The sequence below is a fragment of the Mirounga angustirostris genome, unplaced genomic scaffold (genome assembly GCF_029215605.1).
Source record: "Mirounga angustirostris isolate CCGP_5_RB_7025 unplaced genomic scaffold, mMirAng1.0.hap1 SCAF_4, whole genome shotgun sequence".
NCBI lineage: Eukaryota > Metazoa > Chordata > Mammalia > Carnivora > Phocidae > Mirounga > Mirounga angustirostris.
This window is the reverse complement of record NW_026991712.1, coordinates 54,070,060-54,091,453: the sequence shown is the minus strand read 5'-3', so window position 1 is coordinate 54,091,453 and position 21,394 is coordinate 54,070,060.

Genomic DNA, 21,394 nt, shown 5'->3' with positions numbered 1-21,394 from the left:
CACTGGGACCAGTGAATTCCAGGTCAGACTCTCCTAGGCATCACTCACTCTTATAACTATTGGCCTAAGGACCAGTCAAGAGCTGTCATCTTCCATGGTCTGATATGTCCTGCCGAACGACAGACAAAGTTTTGTAGAACACAGGGATATTCTGGAAGCCACGATGAATCCGAAATTACCTTAGAAATAACTCCCCAAGTAACCAAAGGAAATTGTTATAGAAAGACAATGATGACTGAAAAAGAGGCTTGTGTTCTTGAAATATTTATTCCATGGGGCCTCTACTTTCAGAGAGCATATGTTTTTTGATGCTTAATGAAAATAGAAGTACTGTTGATGGAAAGAAATGATCTCATGAGGACACTTAGCCTCAGCTGGTGTAAATCCTAACTCTAAGTTCTAGATGACGCTGCACTTCTGTGACAGGTAGGCACCACCGAGATATTCAGTGGTGTTATGGTAAGGAGCCGTGTAGCAAATGCAGCTCCCCTGCACTTCATGTGTCAGAATAGGTCAGTGCAACAAAAAGTGGTTTTCCCAGTAGCCTGGATCAGCATTCAAAACCTAGTCCTCCAGGATGAAAGATGTGTCACTAGTGAGTACTTCCCACGGCAATCTATTAGTCTCTATTTAGATTAATTATGGTTGTAGGAAAGGCTTCACCCCACTAGTGATCTGTATCCAAAAAGCCCCATAAGGCTATCTCCATTATTATTGCTTGTCTCATTTGTTCACTCACTCTTCAGCTTGATTTGAGACATACCCAATGGTGATTATGAAGCAAACATTTCCAGAAAGGCCACCATAGCTTTCTGAAGTAACTGAATGAAATGCTCTGTTCAGAACAATCTCTGTATCCCATTCCGACACTGTTTTATGATTCTCTCACTGTACTTTTCTTACTTCAGGTCATCTGCCTGAGTGGAAATGAATTATGGATAGAAGAGAAGTCAGAGATGATGTGGAAATGCATTTTAAATATTTGTCTTTATGAAAACAACTGTAAACTATAGCTGCAGAGGGCAAGGAGAAAAATGCCTGGCCTGCCCACACCACTTTCCCAAATTAATTTTATCCTTCATTTAAAAAATAAATCCTGTAGTAAGATGGAATTTAACTTGTAAATTAAATAGTAAATTATCAAGAATAAGCAAATCACACTTATAAGACAAATTTGAAAATCTCCCTTCAGTGGCAGTGTGAAGTACTGAAGATGGGCCCTCCCCAGTGAAAATATAGACTATAGAGAGTGGTTGAGCTTTGTATTAAATGCTGTTTGAGGGATGCCTGGGTGGCTCAGTTGGTTAAGCGTCTGCCTTCGGCTCAGGTCACGATCCCAGGACCCTGGGATCAAGTCCTGCATGGGGCTTCTTGCTCCATGGGGAGCCTGCTTCTCCCTCTCCCTCTGCTGCTCCCCCTGCTTATGCACTAGCTCTCTCTCTCTCTCTGACAAATAAATAAATAAAATTTAATAAACACATAAACAAACAAATAAATAAATGCTGTTTGAGAAGGAGGTACTTGAAGTCCCCATTGGATATCTTCTGAGCAGAAGTTTTCAAACTTTAGCTTGCATTAAAATCACCTAGAAGGCTCCTCAAATTGCAGATTGCTGAACTCCACCTCCAGAGTTTCTGATTTAGTAGGTCTAGAGGGACCTATGAGTTGACTATTTTAATTACTGTAGGGGGCTGCTATTGCTGCTCTGGGACCACACTGGGAGAACTACAATGCTGGATGGCTATTCTTGGCCATGCTCACACCCAAAGTCTTCTTCCTCAAGAGAAGAGGACTAATTAATTTGGGGGGGGGAATTATGGAGCAGGTTTAGCTCCACTGTTTCTTCTTTTTCTTCGAGCTTATCAGGGCAGGCTCTGCCCTTCAGAGAAAGGCTTAGGATGCCCAATGCTGAAAACCATTAGAGAACTATCAAAGCTATAGTTTTCCAAAAGTTAAAGATATAAGTCCACTGCAAATACCCAATTGACATGTATCAGGGATTTATTTAAGGCTATAATGAGGGAAATGAAGGATTGGTAAAGCTGGTTCAAATGAGTATAGGAGAGATGGAAGTTTTTATAGTTAAGGAAACACAGAACCCTGAAATAAGATTATTGCAGTATAAAATACAAAAGTAGTTAACATCCGATGGGGAAATAAAATTGTCATATTTGGGGTTATCTTCTGTACTGGTTAGAAGACAATTGCATCTCTTTTGAAGAAACATCATTTACTGTATAAAACCATAAATCAATATTTCACCTCACAGAATCTAGGGTTTTATCCATGGTAAATAGTAAATCAAACAAAACCATGTTCATCTAGAGTGGGGGTTAGCAAACTACAGCCAATGGGCTAAATCCAACCCATTACCTGTTTTTGTAAATAAAGTTTACTGGAACACAGCCACATCATTCATTTATGTAGGTTTGTGGCAGTTTGTCAGCTACAACAGTGAAAATTCAATAATCACCAAATAGTCTTATTACAATGCTTCAACATGACACTTAAAGGCCATGCAGTCATTCCCTTATCCTATTTCCCACTTTTGCATAGTGTTCTTAACAGAACAAATAAGCACTAAATGAAGCATCAGAACACTAGGAGTTCAGGAAAGAGAATTGCTGGATTTGTACAATATCAACTTAGCCAAGCTGAAACTACATTTCCTAGCATTCCCTTCCCTGAGACTAAGACAGCTTTAATGTTCCCCTCAGCTTTACTAAACCATAGACAGGCATTTTCCTGACTCTAGGCTCCTGAACTCCATTTTATTAGAACATTTATTTTTGAAAACTTGTAGTTGTAAATTCTTTCTCTGTCTTTTTGAGATGTAAATCTTTTTAAAAGCCTCCTGCCAGTTTTGCAGCCTAAGACCATCTCTTTCTTCAGGACTAGGGGGCTGTCCTTTTAAGGGGTAATCAGGGAAGATAGCACCCCTGCCTCCCAGAGTCCGTGGGAGGGGAGAAGCCTAACTTCAGTGGGCACCTTGCTCCAAGTTGTAAAACTACCTCCTGCCATGAAGAGAAAGTTTAATTTTCCTTCGGATAAGGCTGATTAGCAAATATGGGGCCATTAGCAAATAAGATCTTCCCAACCCAGCTCTTAAAAACTCCTGCCATTTGCTTCCGTAGAGATAAGCTCAGAGTTCTGATATGTCTCTCCTATTGCAATAATCTTGGACAAAGCCTTTCTTGCCTGTCCAACATTGTCTAGTACAGTTTTTGCTTTGACACCTGTATATTTTCTTATTAGCATGGACCATGAGGGACATTTTGCATGACATTTGGAAAGCAGAAGTGGGGAAGAAGCCGTATTTTTTTACACTCAGGTCAGTGCAGGACAACAAATGCTGTTGTAGCTCACATACATTTGTCCCTGATCTGCTGGCTCATTCTATTGTTGTGCGACAGCATCTAGTCCTGCAGCTGCTTTAGCTCTGTAGAATCTCCTTCAGCATCAGTAAATCCATGGTTAGTGTTTACAGCAACTGGGGCAGTAGCTAGGAAAGCAGCCCCTCAAGCCCCTGCCAGATCTCCTTAAGCTCTCCATATCCTGAGCACCAGCTTCTCTGGCTGGTCACTGGCATCATTGAAGTTGGAAACTTGGTTGGAGGGGGTGAGAGACAGATGTATGTTCCAGCCCGTCATTATGGGTTTCGGTTTGTCCTTGCCACCCCACTTTATGTCTATGGTTTATTATTTTACTGCTTTTCCAGATATCTTCAGGCCCAAAACCAGACACAGAAGTAAAAGTTGTATATAAACTGCTTAACCAAATCACACAATTGCACAATTTAAAGGCAACTGAGTCGAAAGTAAGAGTCAAGGTGGTCTAGTTGGCCAGTTGACAAGGTGTCCCTAGAACTGAAATAGATGGGAAGCATACTAAAGTCTTGCTTGGTTTGTATGCACAGAAAAACTCTAGGTTTAGTGAACAGAAGTCTGACTTAAATGACTATAATTGAGGTATCATGTCTCTCAACAAGTTCCCAGATGTGAACTGGTTCACAGACCCAGAGCCCCTTAAATGAAAGGAAATCCGGCTACCCTTAGGAAAAAACCCTCTTCCATGAAGAAGGTATATAATGCAAATCTTCTATCTTTCCCTTAAAGAGGTGTGCAGCCTTTTACTGGGGTGATTGTGCATTACAAAAGAGAAAATAATCAGACTTTTGAGGGATTATTAGACATTGACTCTAAACTTAAACCAATTCCTGGAGGCCAAAAATTTCATTGTGGTGTACCAATTATAGTAGAGGTTAATGGAAGTCTGAAATAAATTGAGTTTTGACTTGGGTCTATCTCACAGTGAACCAATGAGTTTCCAAACTCACCCTCTGAGCAATTTCCCAGATTCCAGAATGCATGATTGTAATTGACATGCTCAGAAACTGTAAGAATTCCCACTTTGGTTTCCTAAGCTATGGAGTGAAAACTATTATGTTAGGAAAAGCCAAGTGGAAGCCACTAGAACGGATGGTAAACTAAAAACAACATTGTATTCCTAGAGGAATTTCAGACATTAGTACCACCATTAAAGACTTGAAAGATGCAGGGATAGGGATTCCTGTCACATCCCATTTAACTTGCCTCTTTGGCCTCTATGGAAGACAGATGGATCTTAGAGAATGACAGTGGGTTTCTACAAACTTAACCAGATGGTGACTCCAATTGCAGTTGTTCCTTCAAATGTGGTTTTGTTACTAGAGCAGATCAAGACATATCCCTTGGCATATGGCATAGGGCTATTGATCTGGCAAATGCTCTTTACTCCCTACTTGTTAGTAAAGACCAAGAGAAACACTTTACTTTTGGCTGTCTGAGATAACAGTATATCACCACCATCTTACCTAAGGGCTGTATCAATTCTCCAGCCTTATGTCATAATCTAGTCTGCAGAAACCTTGATTACCTCTTCTTTCAGTAGGATTTCATGATGGTTCATTTTATTTATAGTATTTAGCTGATTGGGAAGGATGTGAAAATAGTAGCAACTACGCTAGGCATTATTTAGAAACATCTTTGCCAGTGGATAGGAAACAAACTTCACAAACAAACATCACAAAAATTCCAAGGCTGGCTATCTAATGAAATTTCTACAGATCCAATCAATGGCCCATGACATGTCAAAGTATCCCTTCCAAAATGAAGAACAAATTGCTGGCATCTGACCCCTCTCACCACTAAAGAAAAAGCACTAATTGTATCTCTTTGATGTTTGATGCAAAATATACCTCATTTGGATATGCTACTCTGACTCATTTACCTAGTAACTCAAAAAGCCTTTAGTTTTGGTGGAGGTCCAGAACAAGAGAAGACCCTGCAACATGTACAAGATGCCAAGCAAGTTGTCCTACCATTTGGGCCATGTGATCTATAAGATACAACAGTGCTTGACATCTCCTTGTCAGACAGGAAGGCTGAATGGAACTTCTGGCAGTACTTATAAGTGATTCACGGAGCAGATATTTAGGATTTTGCAGCAAAACTACACCTTCTTTTGCAAATAATTACTCTCCTTTTGTAAAACATCTCTGGCTTGCTACAGAGCCTTAGTGGAAAACCAACACTTACCCATGGGCCACCAAATTACCAAATGGCCTAAACTATCCATCAGAGTGTTGCCTGATTCATACCCTTGAGAGAGACAGTAGCATCCTATCACCAAACAGAAATGGTAGATATGAGATTGAGCTCAATCAGTTTCTGACGACAGAGTAAGTTGCACAACCAAATGGCCCAAATGCCCATAGCCCATCTTCCTATTATATTACTTTCTCCTTTTTTTTTTTTAAAGATTTTTATTTTATTTATTTATTTGACACAGAGAGAGCAAGCGCGCGCGAGAGAGACAGAGAGCAAGCACAAGCAGGGGGAATGGCAGGCAGGGGAGAAGCAGGCTCCCCGCTGAGCAAGGAGCCTGATGCGGGGCTCGATCCCAGGACCCTGGGATCAGGACCTGAGCCGAAGGCAGCCACTTAACCAACTGAGCCACCCAGGCACCCCTACTTTCTCCTTCTTAACCTGCACCTATAACTTCATGGAGAGTTGCTTGAGGAAGAAAAAATTTGTCCTGACTTACAGATGATTCTGCACTATTTGAAGATATATGGCTACAACACTACAGCCCCTCTCTGGGACATTCCAGAAGAACAGTGGTAAAGGAAAATCTACCTAGTGGTCAGAACTTCAAGCAATGTGGGGTGCCTGGGTGGCATAGTTGGTCAAGCATCTGATTCTTGATTTCAGCTTGTGTCGTAATCTCAGGGTATGGGGATTGAGCCCTGCATTGGGCTCCGGGTTTTGTGCGGCATCTGCTTGGGATTCTCTCTCACCTCTCCCTCTGCCCGCCCCCACTCTCTCAAATAAATACATAAATAAATCTTTTTAAAACCATAACTTCAAGCAATGTACCTAGTTGTTCATTTTGCCTAAAAGGAGAGATGGCCAGAAGTATGGATCTACACCAATTCAAAAGCAGTAGCTAATGATTTGGCTGGATGATCAAGAACTTGGAAGAAACACAATTGGTGAAAAAGATGTCTGGGGAAGAAATATGACACAGAGAGTGAAGATAAGCTCAGAAAGTCAATACCAGCACTAAGCTCTGTTAGCACTCATGCTCATTGTCACTGACTCATCATGTTGAAGGGTAGCAGCCAGGCTCATAGCTTCTCCAGCTCCCACTGAATCTCTTTTTGCTTCTCTAAATCCTGGCCAGGTGCATGTTTAGCTCTGTGATGAAGAGGACCAGCTTTTCTTCAGGTCACCCCATCATCCAAGTTTGAGGCTTGGTGATGGTAAGAGATCTATGTAGGTTCAGCTAGCCCTATTTCTCTTGCTCTCCCCACACCATGTCTATTTTTCCTTCTTCACTGTCTGCTCTGCTGACTTTATTCTCAGGACCAGATGCAGAACCAACAGCTATTTGTAAAGTGTTTTACCAGCTCCATAATAGTGTAAGAACAATAAATAATGAATCCCATATTCTGTATCATTCCCAGGGGCTTTGTTTTTTTTTATCAAATCCATTGAACACAAAAACAATAAAAATGAGCAAGAAATGTTGAAGAAAACATAATATAGGAGGCTGATTTTAAGTCAAATTTCAAAGAAATAATTGCAAAGGGCAAAATGGAAGATCCCTAGATGAGAGAAAGAATACTATGTGTATTTTAGGGTAAAGAGCCATGCGTTTTGACCCGGGGGGAAAAAGGAATATGTCATAAAGAGAAAAAAATGTTTTGAGGTAGCTGAGAGTATCAGAATACAGAAATGTGTGATATTCAAGCTAAGAAATTTTTACCTCTTCTGGTGGGCATCAATGACATGGGCTGATGGCATAGTATTTTTATCATGAGGGCTGAAGTGGCCAAGAACTGAGAAGCTCGCTCCAGGAAGTCCATTAGAAAGCCCAAGACAGAGAGAGGTAGGAATCTCTTCTTAGGAGCAAAGCCAGGATACTGTGCTAAGACATGACATGCAGAAATGTGAGTCCAGAAGAAGGACAATAAGTCTCCATGATTTGAACCATTTTAATAGCCACCATTTAATTAGCCAGATATAGTACCAAGCACTTTATACATATTTTCTCATGAAACTTTATACAGTGGGTATTATTCTTTCTTGTGCAGATAAAGAAACTGACACCTACAGGTTAAACAACTTATCCAAGTCTGCATACTTAGAATTAGAATATCTTGCATTTAATACCCTTCTCCCTGACTCCAAATGTTTTGCTAAGAACTAGTAGGTATATAGCCAGAAGGCACTCGAATCAATGCTAGGACAGTAAGCTACAAGCTTGAGGACCACTACAACTCCTGTGCCTAAAGCCTGACTTTGTTCTGATGTGTATGAAGTTACAGGTGAAAATTTAAATGGACAGGCTGAAAATATTACAAAGATAGGTAAGTGGTAACTACATAGGAATACAAAAACCTGCAAATTCTGAACACACACAATGTATATATCTCCTGTGTGCAGATATATACATACAACTTGACAGAAGTCTGTCAAAAGCCAAATAAAACATACTCTCTTGTTTATATAAATTATATTCCAAATGGCATAAATTCCAATTTTCCGTCTTTAATGAAATGGAGTTGAAAATTCTTCTTTATATACATCAAAACCAAAAGGAAAAGAAGAGAAATGTGTGTTCTGAATGTCAAGCAGCTGCAAAAGGTGCAAAAGGAACTCCCAGCACCCCTAAGAAGCAGCATAGGGTGGTGCTTGGGAGCATGGATCCTGGAGCCAGATTGCAGGTATTTGAGTCCTAGCTCTGCCACATTCTAGCTACAGCAAAGTACCCAATCTCTCTACAAATCCTTGTTCCCATCTGGAAAATGGGGCTAATAATTTCTATGAGGATTATTTATGTTCACATATGCAAAATGCTTAAAAGAATAATTGGCACATGATAAAGCACATAGTAAAGTGTTTCATAGTTAAGTTAAATATTTGACACTTTGAAAATTTACTATAGGCATGGGTCAAGTCAACTGGTCATCTCCTTTGTGAGACTGTTTTCAGTAATTCAATCAAATATTTTTTGTGTGAAACAGCTTTCAGTGATTCAATCAACAAGTAGGTTTTTTGAATACCTGACAGGTTCAAAGTAGTGCTCTCAGTCTAAGATTAAGGTGATGAACAGAACTGACACTAAATATAACCTCATGGACATTTATTGTTCTAATCCCCTAACACCCTACACACTATTCTAATCTATTAGAGGATTCATCATGTTTTGATAACATTTGTTAAATGTTATTTACATAATTATTTTCCTTACTTGTCTATAAATTTTTCAAGAGCCTGAAATGTATGCTTCTTTGCATTTAAGTTTAAATAAAGAATAGATACTCAAAAATGCTGCTTGAATTAAGGATGAGAGAGTGAGAGAGGAGAGAGAGAGAGAGGAAGGGAAGGAGGGAGGGAGGAGCCAGTAAGGTGGGATGGGCAGCAACACTAATCCTGGATTCCAACTGCTTGAGCCCAAACCTGGGCTACTACCTAGTCATTATATGACATTAGGTAGGATACTCAACCTCCCCAATGCTGGTGCCATCAGCTATTAATGAGGATGATGATAATAGTACTGACTTTGATGAGATTTTCTATGAGATTGAAAGAACTAATGATTTGAAAGCTTGTAGCATAATGTATGACATATAATAATCACACCATTTATCACTATTATAAACTAATAAGCAAAATAAACTTTAGAGAAAACATTCTCTAAAGATGATGCTATGATTCAACATGTGTAGGAAGTGTTAAAAATCCCTTGAGTATGTGTGTGCCTGCATGCATGTACACAAAATGGTATTTCTAAGATTTAAAGCCCTATAATTTATATTTGAGCAAATAAAAATGATACCAAAAGATTCAGTCTGTCTAACTTACTACATATAATTTTAATGCCATGAACAAAAGGATTGCAGTGCTGGGTCCCTGCCATACTGTTATGCAGACCAATTGCAGCAAAGTCAATGAATCAAATGCAATTTAGTCTGGCTCAACCAGATCCAGCTGGAGGCTGTTTCTGCACATGAAGCATAAAAAAGCATTATAGACCATAATTTCTGCTCAGATCAGTCAGTCTCAGTCATTCTAGTTGGCAGGCAATTGGTCTGACTAAAATGACTCTGCGTGAGTGATTCTGAATGGTGGAGAAAGCACAACCTTTAACCTGTAATAAAGTAGACTGGGTACATTCTTCTTAACTCAAAAGAGGGTGATCACCAGGCATTTAGGCTGCAATATCACCTTCTATATACCTCTCTAAGAAACTGCATTTGGATATGTAGAAAGTTGTAAGATCAGATTATTGACTTTTAACCTAGTGCCTTAATTGGATAAGTCTTTTAAGTGTCCTAGATAGAGATGAGTATATTTTGCAAGTGGAGATAATACTAACATTTAGGACCAGTGTGACCAGAGGATTGTCTGTGGAAGAATGTAAAAGGAGCCATAAATTCTGTCCCTACATCTACATTCTTGCAATATGACACTCTACCATCAGGAGATAGGGTGTGTGTATCCACATCTTGAATCTGAGCTGGCTGTGTGGCTCACTGCATTGGATTATGAAACAAGAAGAGCCTTTAAAATTTTCTGTGCATTGGATCTTGCTCTTTTGCTGTATCCAGAACCCTAATATCACCACAGAAGCTAGCCTGCTGGAGAATGAAAGGAAGAGAATTTAGGTATCCATTCAATGGTAAGCCAGCCCACAGCCATGAAACAGTCAACTGCCAGACTGTAAATGTAAATGAGGCCAACACCGCCAACTAAATGCAGATACATGAGTAAGACCAGATGAGACCAGCAAATCGCCATTCAGTTAATCCAAGCCCAGTTGTTGTCTACAGAATTATAAGTTAATAAACAGCTGTGTCGAGCCACTAAGATTAGGGCTGACTTATTATATGCCAACTGATACAATGAAGAAGGAAGAGGTGGGGCAACGTTTGTTCCAGGGCCTAACCTTGGACCTCACGTGTTTTTGACAACAAAGAGATTTTGGAGTATGAGCAAACTGACTTAATTCTAAGCCCGTGTATGTGGCAGACCTAGAGTTTGCCATCCATATGTTCCTTACTTCAGGATTGACTATAACAGGAGCAGGGTGGAGGTTACTCAACACTCAGATCTGAGAAACTGAGGAAGGCCATGGCAAAGAATAAAGTTAGTGGATAATATTTATGAAATTTAAAGAAGCCTAGCTCATCACAGTGAATGAGAGAATCAGATCAGGGAAGACTTAATTTTACATTTAAATGTTCAGTGTGACTAGGAATTAGTAAGTTAGAAAACAGCATGTGGCTTGGGCACTTTTCTAAAATTAGGATGTCGTTAATATTTTAAATGGAGCTTAGATAATCAAATGCTTCTGTTGAGACTTCTCTAGAGTAGCAGTGGACAATGACTTTGAACTGAGATCCAGATAAAAGATAGTAACAGGGTCTTTTTCTGGGTTATTTGATGGGACAGCTTGGTGGTCATGTTGCTCTCTTCTCAATGCCCACATACTGACATCTGCATCACTGTCCTTGTCTGGCTAAACTGTGCACCATTTCTTGATAGCTTCTGCTGACTAGACTCCAAGCCCAGAGTTTATGTGTGACTCTGGCCTCACCATGAGCTTCTGAACAATCAGACAGGCACCTTCACATCCATTATGTCTGTTTGCCACAGTAAGAGAAGAGATGCTAATTAACTTTGTGGCTTTTAAAATCTTTATTATTGGGGTGCTTGGGTGGCTCAGTCGTTAAGTGTCTGCCTTCAGCTCAGGTCATGATCCTGGGGTCCTGGGATCGAGACCCGTATCGGGCTCCCTGCTCAGCGGGAAGCCTGCTTCTCCCTCTCCCACTCCCCCTGCTTGTGTTCCCTCTCTCGCTGTGTCTCTTTCTGACAAATAAACAAATAAAATCTAAAATAAATAAAATAAAATAAAATAAAATCTTTATTATTTTGGACCACTATTTTGGCAGCATCTAGTAGAGAGCAGGTAGACCCTAGAGCTGGGGTTCAAATTCTGGGTCCACAAATACATGACCAGCCTTGAGAAACTCAACAAAACATTGTGATCTTCTTTCTTCTTCTATAAATGGGGAAATAACACTTGTTTTAACTAGTTGGTGGAATTGTTGTAAGGATCAAAATAGTATCCATACAACACACACACACACACACACATATGCATAATGTTATTTCAGGATTTCAATAAATATTAATTCTGATTATTACTGTTCTTTGATAGCCCTAAAATTCTAGCAATCAGAGCTAAGATGGTAGAATACATTACAATTTAATTCTTTATGTCTTTAGCTATGTATTCTAGTTCTCAAATTCAGGATGAAATAGATCTGTGTGGGGAAAGTGAAGAGGCTGAATGAGTATTAACCTTGTTATTGGCTGATGCAGAGAGATATTCACATATACATGGGAAGTTGGGGAGGTGGGTGGTGATGATTTTACTCTGAAATAGAGTAAGGATTCTCTTTCTTTTGAATTGCTTGCTGTTTCTATTTAGGTGATTCATTGCATAAGCAACCCAAGTCCCTAACTATCCTACAAAGGAAAGATTGTCTGTAGGTGTTTCCAACAATGGAATTACAATGCAGTTATGTTGCCCAACTGGTATAACAAGAATCTACCAAGCCAGCCCAGTGCATTGTCTTTCTTGGGTACAAGTTGATGCCAAAGAAGAAAACATCTCTGAGAGAAAGAAATAATTTTTTGTAAGAACAAATAATTATTTTACTTTTTTTTTCTTTTCCAAAATGCCAATATCTTATTCCTTTCAAGGACCTCTGCCTTTTCTATATAGATGCATTTTGGTGAGTGCTTTTGACTTTGAATATATTTCAAAACATATTTCACCATTTTTATGCTTCTGATATCACATTTTACTCAATGTCTAGAAGGACACCTATTATATTCGATTATTTCACACATAGGTGTTGGCTGGGTGTTGTGTGTCGAGTATGGGGCCATAGACCAGCAATGTGGAGCAAAGTGAATGGTGTAGTCCCTGACCTTGTAGACTCTATGCTTTCATTGCTATTCAAGGCTTTCCCTGCCCCACCCCAACTTGCCTCCTTCCCAGGGATTTCTCTTTTCCCTGATTCTTGTCTCCTGAGAAAACCAGCTCAATTCCACAATACCAATAGGTACTACTAAGTACTTTTTATAAATTATTTCATTTAATCTTTACAACTTCATAAGATTCATTCTATAATGATCCCAATTTACAGATGAAAATACTGAACTGTAAGTGGTAAAGGCACATTTAAACCTAGGTTTATTTGACTCCAGTATCCTTAATATGCATTACGTGGTATTACCTTTAGTCTTTACTATAAATAAGCCACCTTCTAAAAGTGGATTTTAAAGCCTCTGAAGGCAAGCAACATAATTTTCATCTATATTAATTAATATGCTTTATGTACATTATATTGATTTTCACTATGAGCAGACATTTTAACTCCACCATAGAAATGAGGAAACTGAAGATCAACTTGGTTAAGAAACATGTCTAAGTTCACTCAGCTAATTAATGGTAAAACTAGCATTCAAACCAATATCTCGTCTAAAATCCATGTTTCTAAGTTGCTTCATTAAGATTTGAGGAATTTTTTACAAATTTTAAAAACAGATTGTGGAGATAAACACAATTCTTCAACAGCAAGAATTTCAGGACAAGGATGACATTAAGGACATATGAATAGACAGGGAAGAAACACAAGGAGCTCTGATCCTTCTGTTAGCCTTTGATTATAGTAACATTTATTAGTGAGTGCTCATAATTAATTTTCCTTTCTATCTGCTTGAATATGAGGATAGAAATTTAGAAAGACAGGGAAGTAAGGCATATTTTTACATAAACAGGATTGAGACTATCGGATTGTAGTATAGAAAATATGAATTTAGGTTTCTCTCACACATGAAGCATGATAATAATTCCAGGTAAGTCAGAGAGAAAAATGTAACATTTTTAAAAAATGCCTTACAATATTGAGCTTTTTTAGTTCTTTTTCTCTAAAGGAAGTTATGGTCTGATGGACAGGGTGCTGGCCTTGAACACAGAAGGTCAGAGTCAATGTCCTCCATTTAGCACCTTTTACTTCTACAAAATTTGGTGAGTTGCTTAAAGTCTTGAAGTTGCTGTCACAGTAGTTAGATTAGAATAATACCAGGATATCTAAAATATGCAATATGAAAAACTGTGAACACATACTCATGAGCACACACACATACACACACACACGACCCACACCTCTGAGCAGAGTCACTGCCAGTCTCTATAGTGTCTTTGGAGTCCCTGACTTTGTGTTTGGAGCATGAGCTTCTTAGATAATAATTTGTAACTGTCTAAGACTGTCTACATGAAACCAAAACAACTTACCATATCAGTCAAGGTAAGTAACTGTCAATTAACATGGAAATCCATACGTAGTACCAGGTAGTATAAACAACTTTAGTTGATTGAATTACTAGCTTATTATATCATCTAGCACAGTAATATATGTAGACACCCTCCTAAGTGTATGGTCAGCTCTGAGACTCTCAATAAAGCAAGATTTAATGGTGCTTTATTGAGATGCTACTGATTTCTTTATACTTTATAATACTTTCAACTTGCAAATTGTTCTCACGTGTGTGACCTAATTTAATAGCTCAAAATACCTGAGTATATATAAGTTATTTGTCTTTCTTTTCACAAACACCCATGCACCCCATCTTTATTATTGAACAATGAAGAGTAACATTCACACCTATAACCTAGTAATTTTTTAATCATATAACTTTATGGCCTGATTAATTAGGTTAAAATCATGTAAATTAGGCAGTTTTTATTTATACTTAAACAACTGTTTGATTAAAGGAATGTTTACCTTGAAGTACTTTTAAATAGTGAATATCTCTATCCTAATAAAGTATATTTCCATTTAATAAAGTTAAAATTTATACACAGATTTTGCATAACAAGACATGCCTGTTTTAGTCACTAGTTAGAGCAAAAGAGTCTTAATAAAATCTGTTTCTCACATGCACAAGTCTGATGTCAGTCAAATGTCTTGCCAGAGCTGCTTCTCTCCATGTAGTCACTGAGACTGTTTATTTGTTGAGTACTGCCATTTCAATAAACTGCCTCCATGGTCACTGTCAGAGAGAAAGAGAGATTGTGGAAGGGGCGCACTTGTTCTTAAAACCTTCAGCTGGAAATAAGATGCATGGATTTCACTTGCATCTCACTGGCTAGAACTAGTCACATGACCCTGCCTAACTGCAAAGGAGTCTGGAAAGTAGTTTCTTCCTGTGTTGTCTGGAAGGAGAGAATAATCAGATGTGAAAAGCACTAGTAAACTTTACCACCGTTTCCTTGCAAATATTGAGATAACATTTCCTTTTTTTTTTTTAAAGATTTTTATTTATTTATTTGACAGAGAGAGACACAGCAAGAGAGGGAACACAAGCAGGGGGAAAGGGAGAGGGAGAAGCAGGCTTCCCACGGAGCAGGGAGTCCAATGCGGGGCTCGATTCCAGGACCCTGGGACCATGACCTGAGCCGAAGGCAGACGCTTAACGACTGAGCCACCCAGGTGCCCCAACATTTCCTTTTTTAAGTATCATTTTTTCCACTGACTTCTACTTACAATAATTCAACATTGGAGTGAGGAGTTTTCTTACTTTTTTGAGATATGAAATGAAAGAATATTTGACAAGCTTCATGCTTTTACTTTTATCTACAAATTATACATTTTAAACATAATTACAATGCTTTAAAACACAGCTTGATACATGTCAGTAATAGCTTTTAATGACTCAGAAAGAATATAATAATCTACCATGATCAAAACTAATCTGCCATAAAGAGCACAGAAATATCAAATAGCTTATTCTGTGGAAACAAATCCAAATTAATTGCCTCATTTGTTACATCATATATAATATGCACTTTAACAGTGCCATGACTTCGTATAGACATCTAGCTTCTCAGGGAAATTTAGAAAAATGTTCTCAAATAAGGTTTCATTGGAAAAGAAGTAACATGTGTAATGATGCAACTCCTAATTCTCTGTGGGTTTTATTATGGTGATGCAACAATTATTTACTGAATTATGGCATTCTAAGTATAACAACAACAACAACAAAGAAATAAAATAAAGCTTCCCATTACTCTCCACTTCTTTGGAGAACCAGTGCGGGCACACACACAGGCACACACCCTCTTTCATATAATTTTTTTAAAAGTCCATGTATTTTCGGGGCGCCTGGGTGGCTCAGTCGTTAAGCGTCTGCCTTCGGCTCAGGTCATGGTCCCAGGGTCCTGGGATCGAGCCCCGCATCGGGCTCCCTGCTCGGCGGGAAGCCTGCTTCTCCCTCGCCCACTCCCCCTGCTTGTGTTCCCTCTCTTGCTGTGTGTCTCTCTGTCAAATAAATAAATAAAATCTTTAAAAAATAAAAAAGTCCATGTATTTTAGTGATCCTACATAAAATGATGAATGAAATGGCTCCTCTTCAAAAGGCAGCACAAACTGACATTAGAACTCTTAAAAGTAACACCAAAGCTGAAAGATAATTTATATAATTTGTAAAATTTTAAAAACCATATTAATAAGGTATATTATTTATAAATATGGGGTTAAACATCAAAGGAATAGTTAAATTATTTGAAAATGAATTTTGGGGAGGAACAGTATTCAGAAATGGGGAGGATTGGGGAAAGAAAATGCTGTTTGGAGTTATGCCTTGTAGTAGTACCTAATATATTCATTCAGTAGTTCCTGAAATGTAATTAAGTAATATAGATAAAGTATTTTAGTAAGTTTAATTTAATTACCCTTTAAAATATGTACTCAGACCAATGGGTATTTGGTTCAATAATATTACTCAAGGCAGAATACATGAAGTACCATAAGATTTTTACAGATTAATATTCAGTTGTTTGATAATTTGAGGCTGAATGTGGATCCAAGAGGGGATCTAAAATATCCTGTTGCTATCTCTCTTTCTCCCCTCACCTCTCTTACTGTATTATAGTCATAATGGAAAAAAATGTTGTGTTCATTTCATACCATCCAGGAATAGGTGGACAATATAGAAAATATCTAAAAAGTATTGTGATGTTGCTTGTTATCCCTCAATTATTATTTCACCTGTATTGAATTTGCTGGCCACTTGTAAGGAATTTTACTAGAATCTAATTTAAAATGCATCTGCTTGATAGTTCTCGTACTTCACAAAGCAATGACTAGTCTCCTGTTTGTCTCTTAAGGGTGGCCACAATTTAATTATCTGGGCAATGTGAGGTTTTAAAAGTCAAACTATTTGAGAATAGTTGGTGGGCTTTGCTTTCAAGTGCCATTCTTTTAAGTATTACAGAATATTTTCTCTAGAAAATTAACTACAAAACACCCAATCAATAGATCTACTATAAATTAGTTTTATCTCTAATATCCTTACAAGTCTAAAATGGAAAGAGCACTAAACTTGGAGTCAGAAGGCCCAACATTGCCCCCAACAACTGTAAATTTAGCCGAGACCTTAACCTCTAAGCGGCTCTGTTTTCTCATGTAGATGATGGACATTAAGTCATCTATTCAATAAATACATACTGAATGTTTACTTTTTGCAGGCCCTTTGTATGCATGGAGGACCCAAGATTGAAGAGAACAGTAATGGTTTGTTAGCCATCTGGATGTCTTCTTTGGAAAAATGTCTATGCATGTCTTCTGCCCATTTCTTAACTGGATTATTTGGTTTGGGGGTGTTGAGTTAGTAAATTCTTCATAGATTTTGGATACTAGCACTTCATTGGATATGTCATTTGCAAATATCTTTTCCACTTCTAAAGGTTGCCTTTTGGTCTCTTGTAGGCAGCATATAGATGGGTCTTGTTTTTTTAATCCATTCTGACACCCTATGTCTTTTGATTAGAGCATTTAGTCCATTTACATTCAGAGTGATGATTGATAGATACGAATTTAGTGCCATTGTATTTCTTGTTAAGTTGTTGTTTCTGGAGATTTTCTCTGTTCCTTTCTAGTCTTTGTTGCTTTTGCTTTTTCTTTCCCACTCTATGAGTCCCCTTTAACATTTCTTGCAGGGCTGGTTTAGTAGTCACAAACTCCATTAGTTTTTGTTTGTCTGGGAAACTCTTTATCTCCTTCTATTCTGAATGACAATATTGCTGGATAATGTATTCTTGGTTGCATATTTTTCCCATTCGTCACATTGAATATATCATGCCACTTTCTTCTGACCTGCCAAGTTTCTATGGAGAGGTCTGTGGCTAACTTTGTCTGTCTTTCCTTGTGTGTTAGGGATTTCTTTTCTCTTGCTGCTTTTAAGATTTTTTCCTTATCTCTATATTTTGCAAATTTTACTGCAAAATGTGTTGGTGTTGGCCTGCTTTTGTTGATTTTGATGGGAGTTCTCTGTTCCTCCTCAATTTAGATGTCTGTTTCCTTTCTCAGATTAGGGAATTTTCAGCTATAATTTCTTCAAATAAGGCTTCTGCCCCTATTTCCCCCTCTTCCTCATACTCCTATGATATGAATGTTATTACACTTTATGAAATCACTGAGTTTCCTAAGTCTACATTTGTGATCTAATATTTTTCTTTCTCTCTTTTTTCAACTTCATTATTTTCTATAATTTTATCTTTTCTCTCTCTCCCTCTTTTTTTTTTTTTTTTTTTTTAGAGAAAGAGAGCATGTGAGCGGGGGGGCAGGGCAGAGGGGGAGAGAGAGAGATAATCTTAAACAGACTTCATGCTCAGTGTGGAGCCCAACACATGGCGTGGTCTCACAACCCTGACATCATGACCTGAAACAAAATTAAGAATCAGATGCTTAATCAGCTGAGCCACCCAAGCACCCCTCTATAATTTTATCTTCTATATAACTTATTCATTCTGCTTCTTCCATCCTTGTGGTCATTACATCCAGTTGGTTTTACATCTCAGTTATAGCATTTTTATTTCATACTAATTTTTAGGTCTTTTATCTCTGCAGTAGGCGTCTCCCTGGTGTCTTTTATGTTTTTCTCCAGCCTAGCTAGTATCCTTATGATTGTTGTTTTAAATTCTGGATCAGGCGTATTACTTACATCTGTTTCAATTAGATCCCTGGCCGTGCCCTTTTCTTTTTTTTTCTTTTGGGATAAATTCCTCCATCTTGGCATTTTGTCTAGGTCTCTGTTTTCTTTTGTGTTTAGGAAAGCCTGTTATGTTTCCTGCTCCTGAGAGTATGGCTTTATTAAGAAGAGGTCATACACTGTCCAGGCCCTGGGGCTTCAAGAAGTTTTCTGGTGTGTGCAGTGTGCACTCTGCTGCTGTGTTTTGGCTGCTCTTTCCCTCAGGTCAGTCCTTTGCAGAGTTTCCTCTTGCCTGCAGTGGGCAGTGTTTGGACTTTGACCAGAGTGTGGTAAGTTTTAACTACGTGTGCTCTGGTCTGCTTGATGCTGATGCTACTTCCACTATAGCTGAAGTGTTGCAACACTCTCTGCTCAGTAGACTTCGTGCATGTTGGGGGGTTGTGCTGCTCTTCTGGGGGAGGGGTCTGCTGTTCTGGTTCTCAGGCACACTTGCCCTAGTAAAGAAGAACCGGCAGAGCGCAGAGTGTGGGGCTTCGTGTAAGCAGTTTAGGCCACCACTATTGTTGTTGTGCTGCTTAATGAGGTCAGTTTATGCTAGGGGGGAGGGAGAAAATAGTACCAGCCTGCTCCCTTGTCCCTGGAGAGGGGAGTTCACACCCACGGCTGTCCAGGAAGCCCTCCCAGAAGAGCAAACAACCTCTCCTCATGTGTCTCAGGCATTCCTCAGTTCCCTGCCTTCACCCTGTCTGTGTCTGGGCTGTCCACCCATCTTGCAGCAGAGTCCACCCATCTTGCAGCAGAGTGCAGGCAGCCTGGCTGAGTTTTAAAATTCCAAACTTTAGGGACCTGGCATGGTGTGGACCTTCACTGTTCCTCTGGGGGAGAGTCTTGCCATACCGGGGCTGGTGCAGGTTTGTCTCAGAAGGGCAGTTGCACAACATGCAGGAGCTTGGAGTTTGGAGTAAAGCAAGCATAATGGTGCCCACCAGCTCTTTTGTCCCCAGAGAAGTGATGCCACCTCTCCCAGATGCACTCCAAAAAGGGGGAACCATCTCTCCCAGTATGTCCCAGGGGATCCTTAGATTGTGTTGTCAGCTTCTGGGCTTCTACCCTCTTTCTCCACAGGAGCACTGCAGTACCCACTGGGCTCAACACCAGCCAGGGCACAGACTTCTAAAACTCTGGTTTTTGAGCTCCACTGGTTGGAAACCTCACGATAATCAGCCCCTCTCCTTTTCCCAGTCAATAGCTTTGGGGAAGTGTTTTCCTTGTGCAATCCCCTGTTCATTCCTCTCTCTCTCTCCTCTCTCCATGATCAGGGATCCCTCCCCTCCACAGCACTGACTATACTTACCTCCCCCAAATCATGTCTTCAAACCTCCTTATTTCCACAATGTGGTCTCTTCTCTCCCTCTAGTTCAGTTTGTTCTCTCAGTCCTCAGATTGACTTCTTGGGTGTTCAGAATGATTTGATAGTTATCTAGCTGTGCTCAGGGACAAAGCAAGCCTAGGGTACTCCTGCTACTCTGCCATCTTAGCTCCACCCTTTTGTCATACATCTTCAAAGCACCTCAAACTAATAAGACACCATTGAAAATTTGACTTCTCCTTGAAACCGGGTCCTCTTCTGTGATTCCTATTGCTGCAAAGGACATCACTATATAGTCAGATATGCAAGATGGAGACCTAAGAACCATCCTGGTCCCTTCTCATTATCTGTTAGGTTTCTTTTCTAAATACTGGTATTGTTTTTTTTTTAATCTACTTAATTGTCATTTTATTTATTTTTTTGTTTCAAGTTTTAATTTAAATTCTAGTTAGTTAACATATAGTATAGTGTTGGTTTCAGGAGTAGAATTTAGTGATTCATCACACACATATTCTAAATACCTTTTTAATTCATTCACTTCTTTCCATGCCTATTCCCACTATCTCACTGAGCTTACTCTTCTCTCTTACATGGAGTACAGCAGTAGCCCCAACACTGGTCTGTCTGCTTCCACCTATGGTCCATATTCACCTGCAGCCAGAATGACTTTTGAATACTTTAAACCCTTCCTATTATGCTAAAGATAAAGTACAAATGCCTTAACCTGCCTGTGAAGCCATGCTTAACCTGACCCTGTCTATTCTTCTAGCCTCAATTTGTGCCACTCTTCCCTTGCTGAAGGCTTTCCAACCTTATTGGCTTATTTTAATTCACCGAGGGACCCATGGACCTTCTTTCTCTTTTTTTTAATTAATTATTTTTATTATGTTATGTTAATCACCATACATTACATCATTAGTTTTTGATGTAGTGATCCATGATTCATTGTTTGCGTATAACACCCAGTGCTCCATTCAGTACGTGCCCTCTTTAATACCCATCACCAGGCTAACCCATCCCCCCACCCCCCTCCCCTCTAGAACCCTCGGTTTGTTTCTCAGAGTCCATAGTCTCTCATGGTTCATCTCCCCCTCCGATTTCCCCCCCTTCATTTCCCTTCCTGCTATCTTCTTCTTCTTTTTTTTTTTTTTAACATATAATGTATTATTTGTTTCAGAGGTACAGGTCTGTGATTCAGCCCTCTACGGCCATACCACCCTGAACGTGCCCAATCTCGTCTGATCTCGGAAGCTAAGCAGGGTCGGGCCTGGTTAGTACTTGGATGGGGGACCTTCTTTCCAGAAGACCTTGCACATCCTATTCTCTGCTGGGAATGTTCTTCCCCCCTCTCCTCAAAGAATTTGCTTCTGCATGACCTTTAGATCCTCTCTCCAGAGAATCCTTCCCTGGA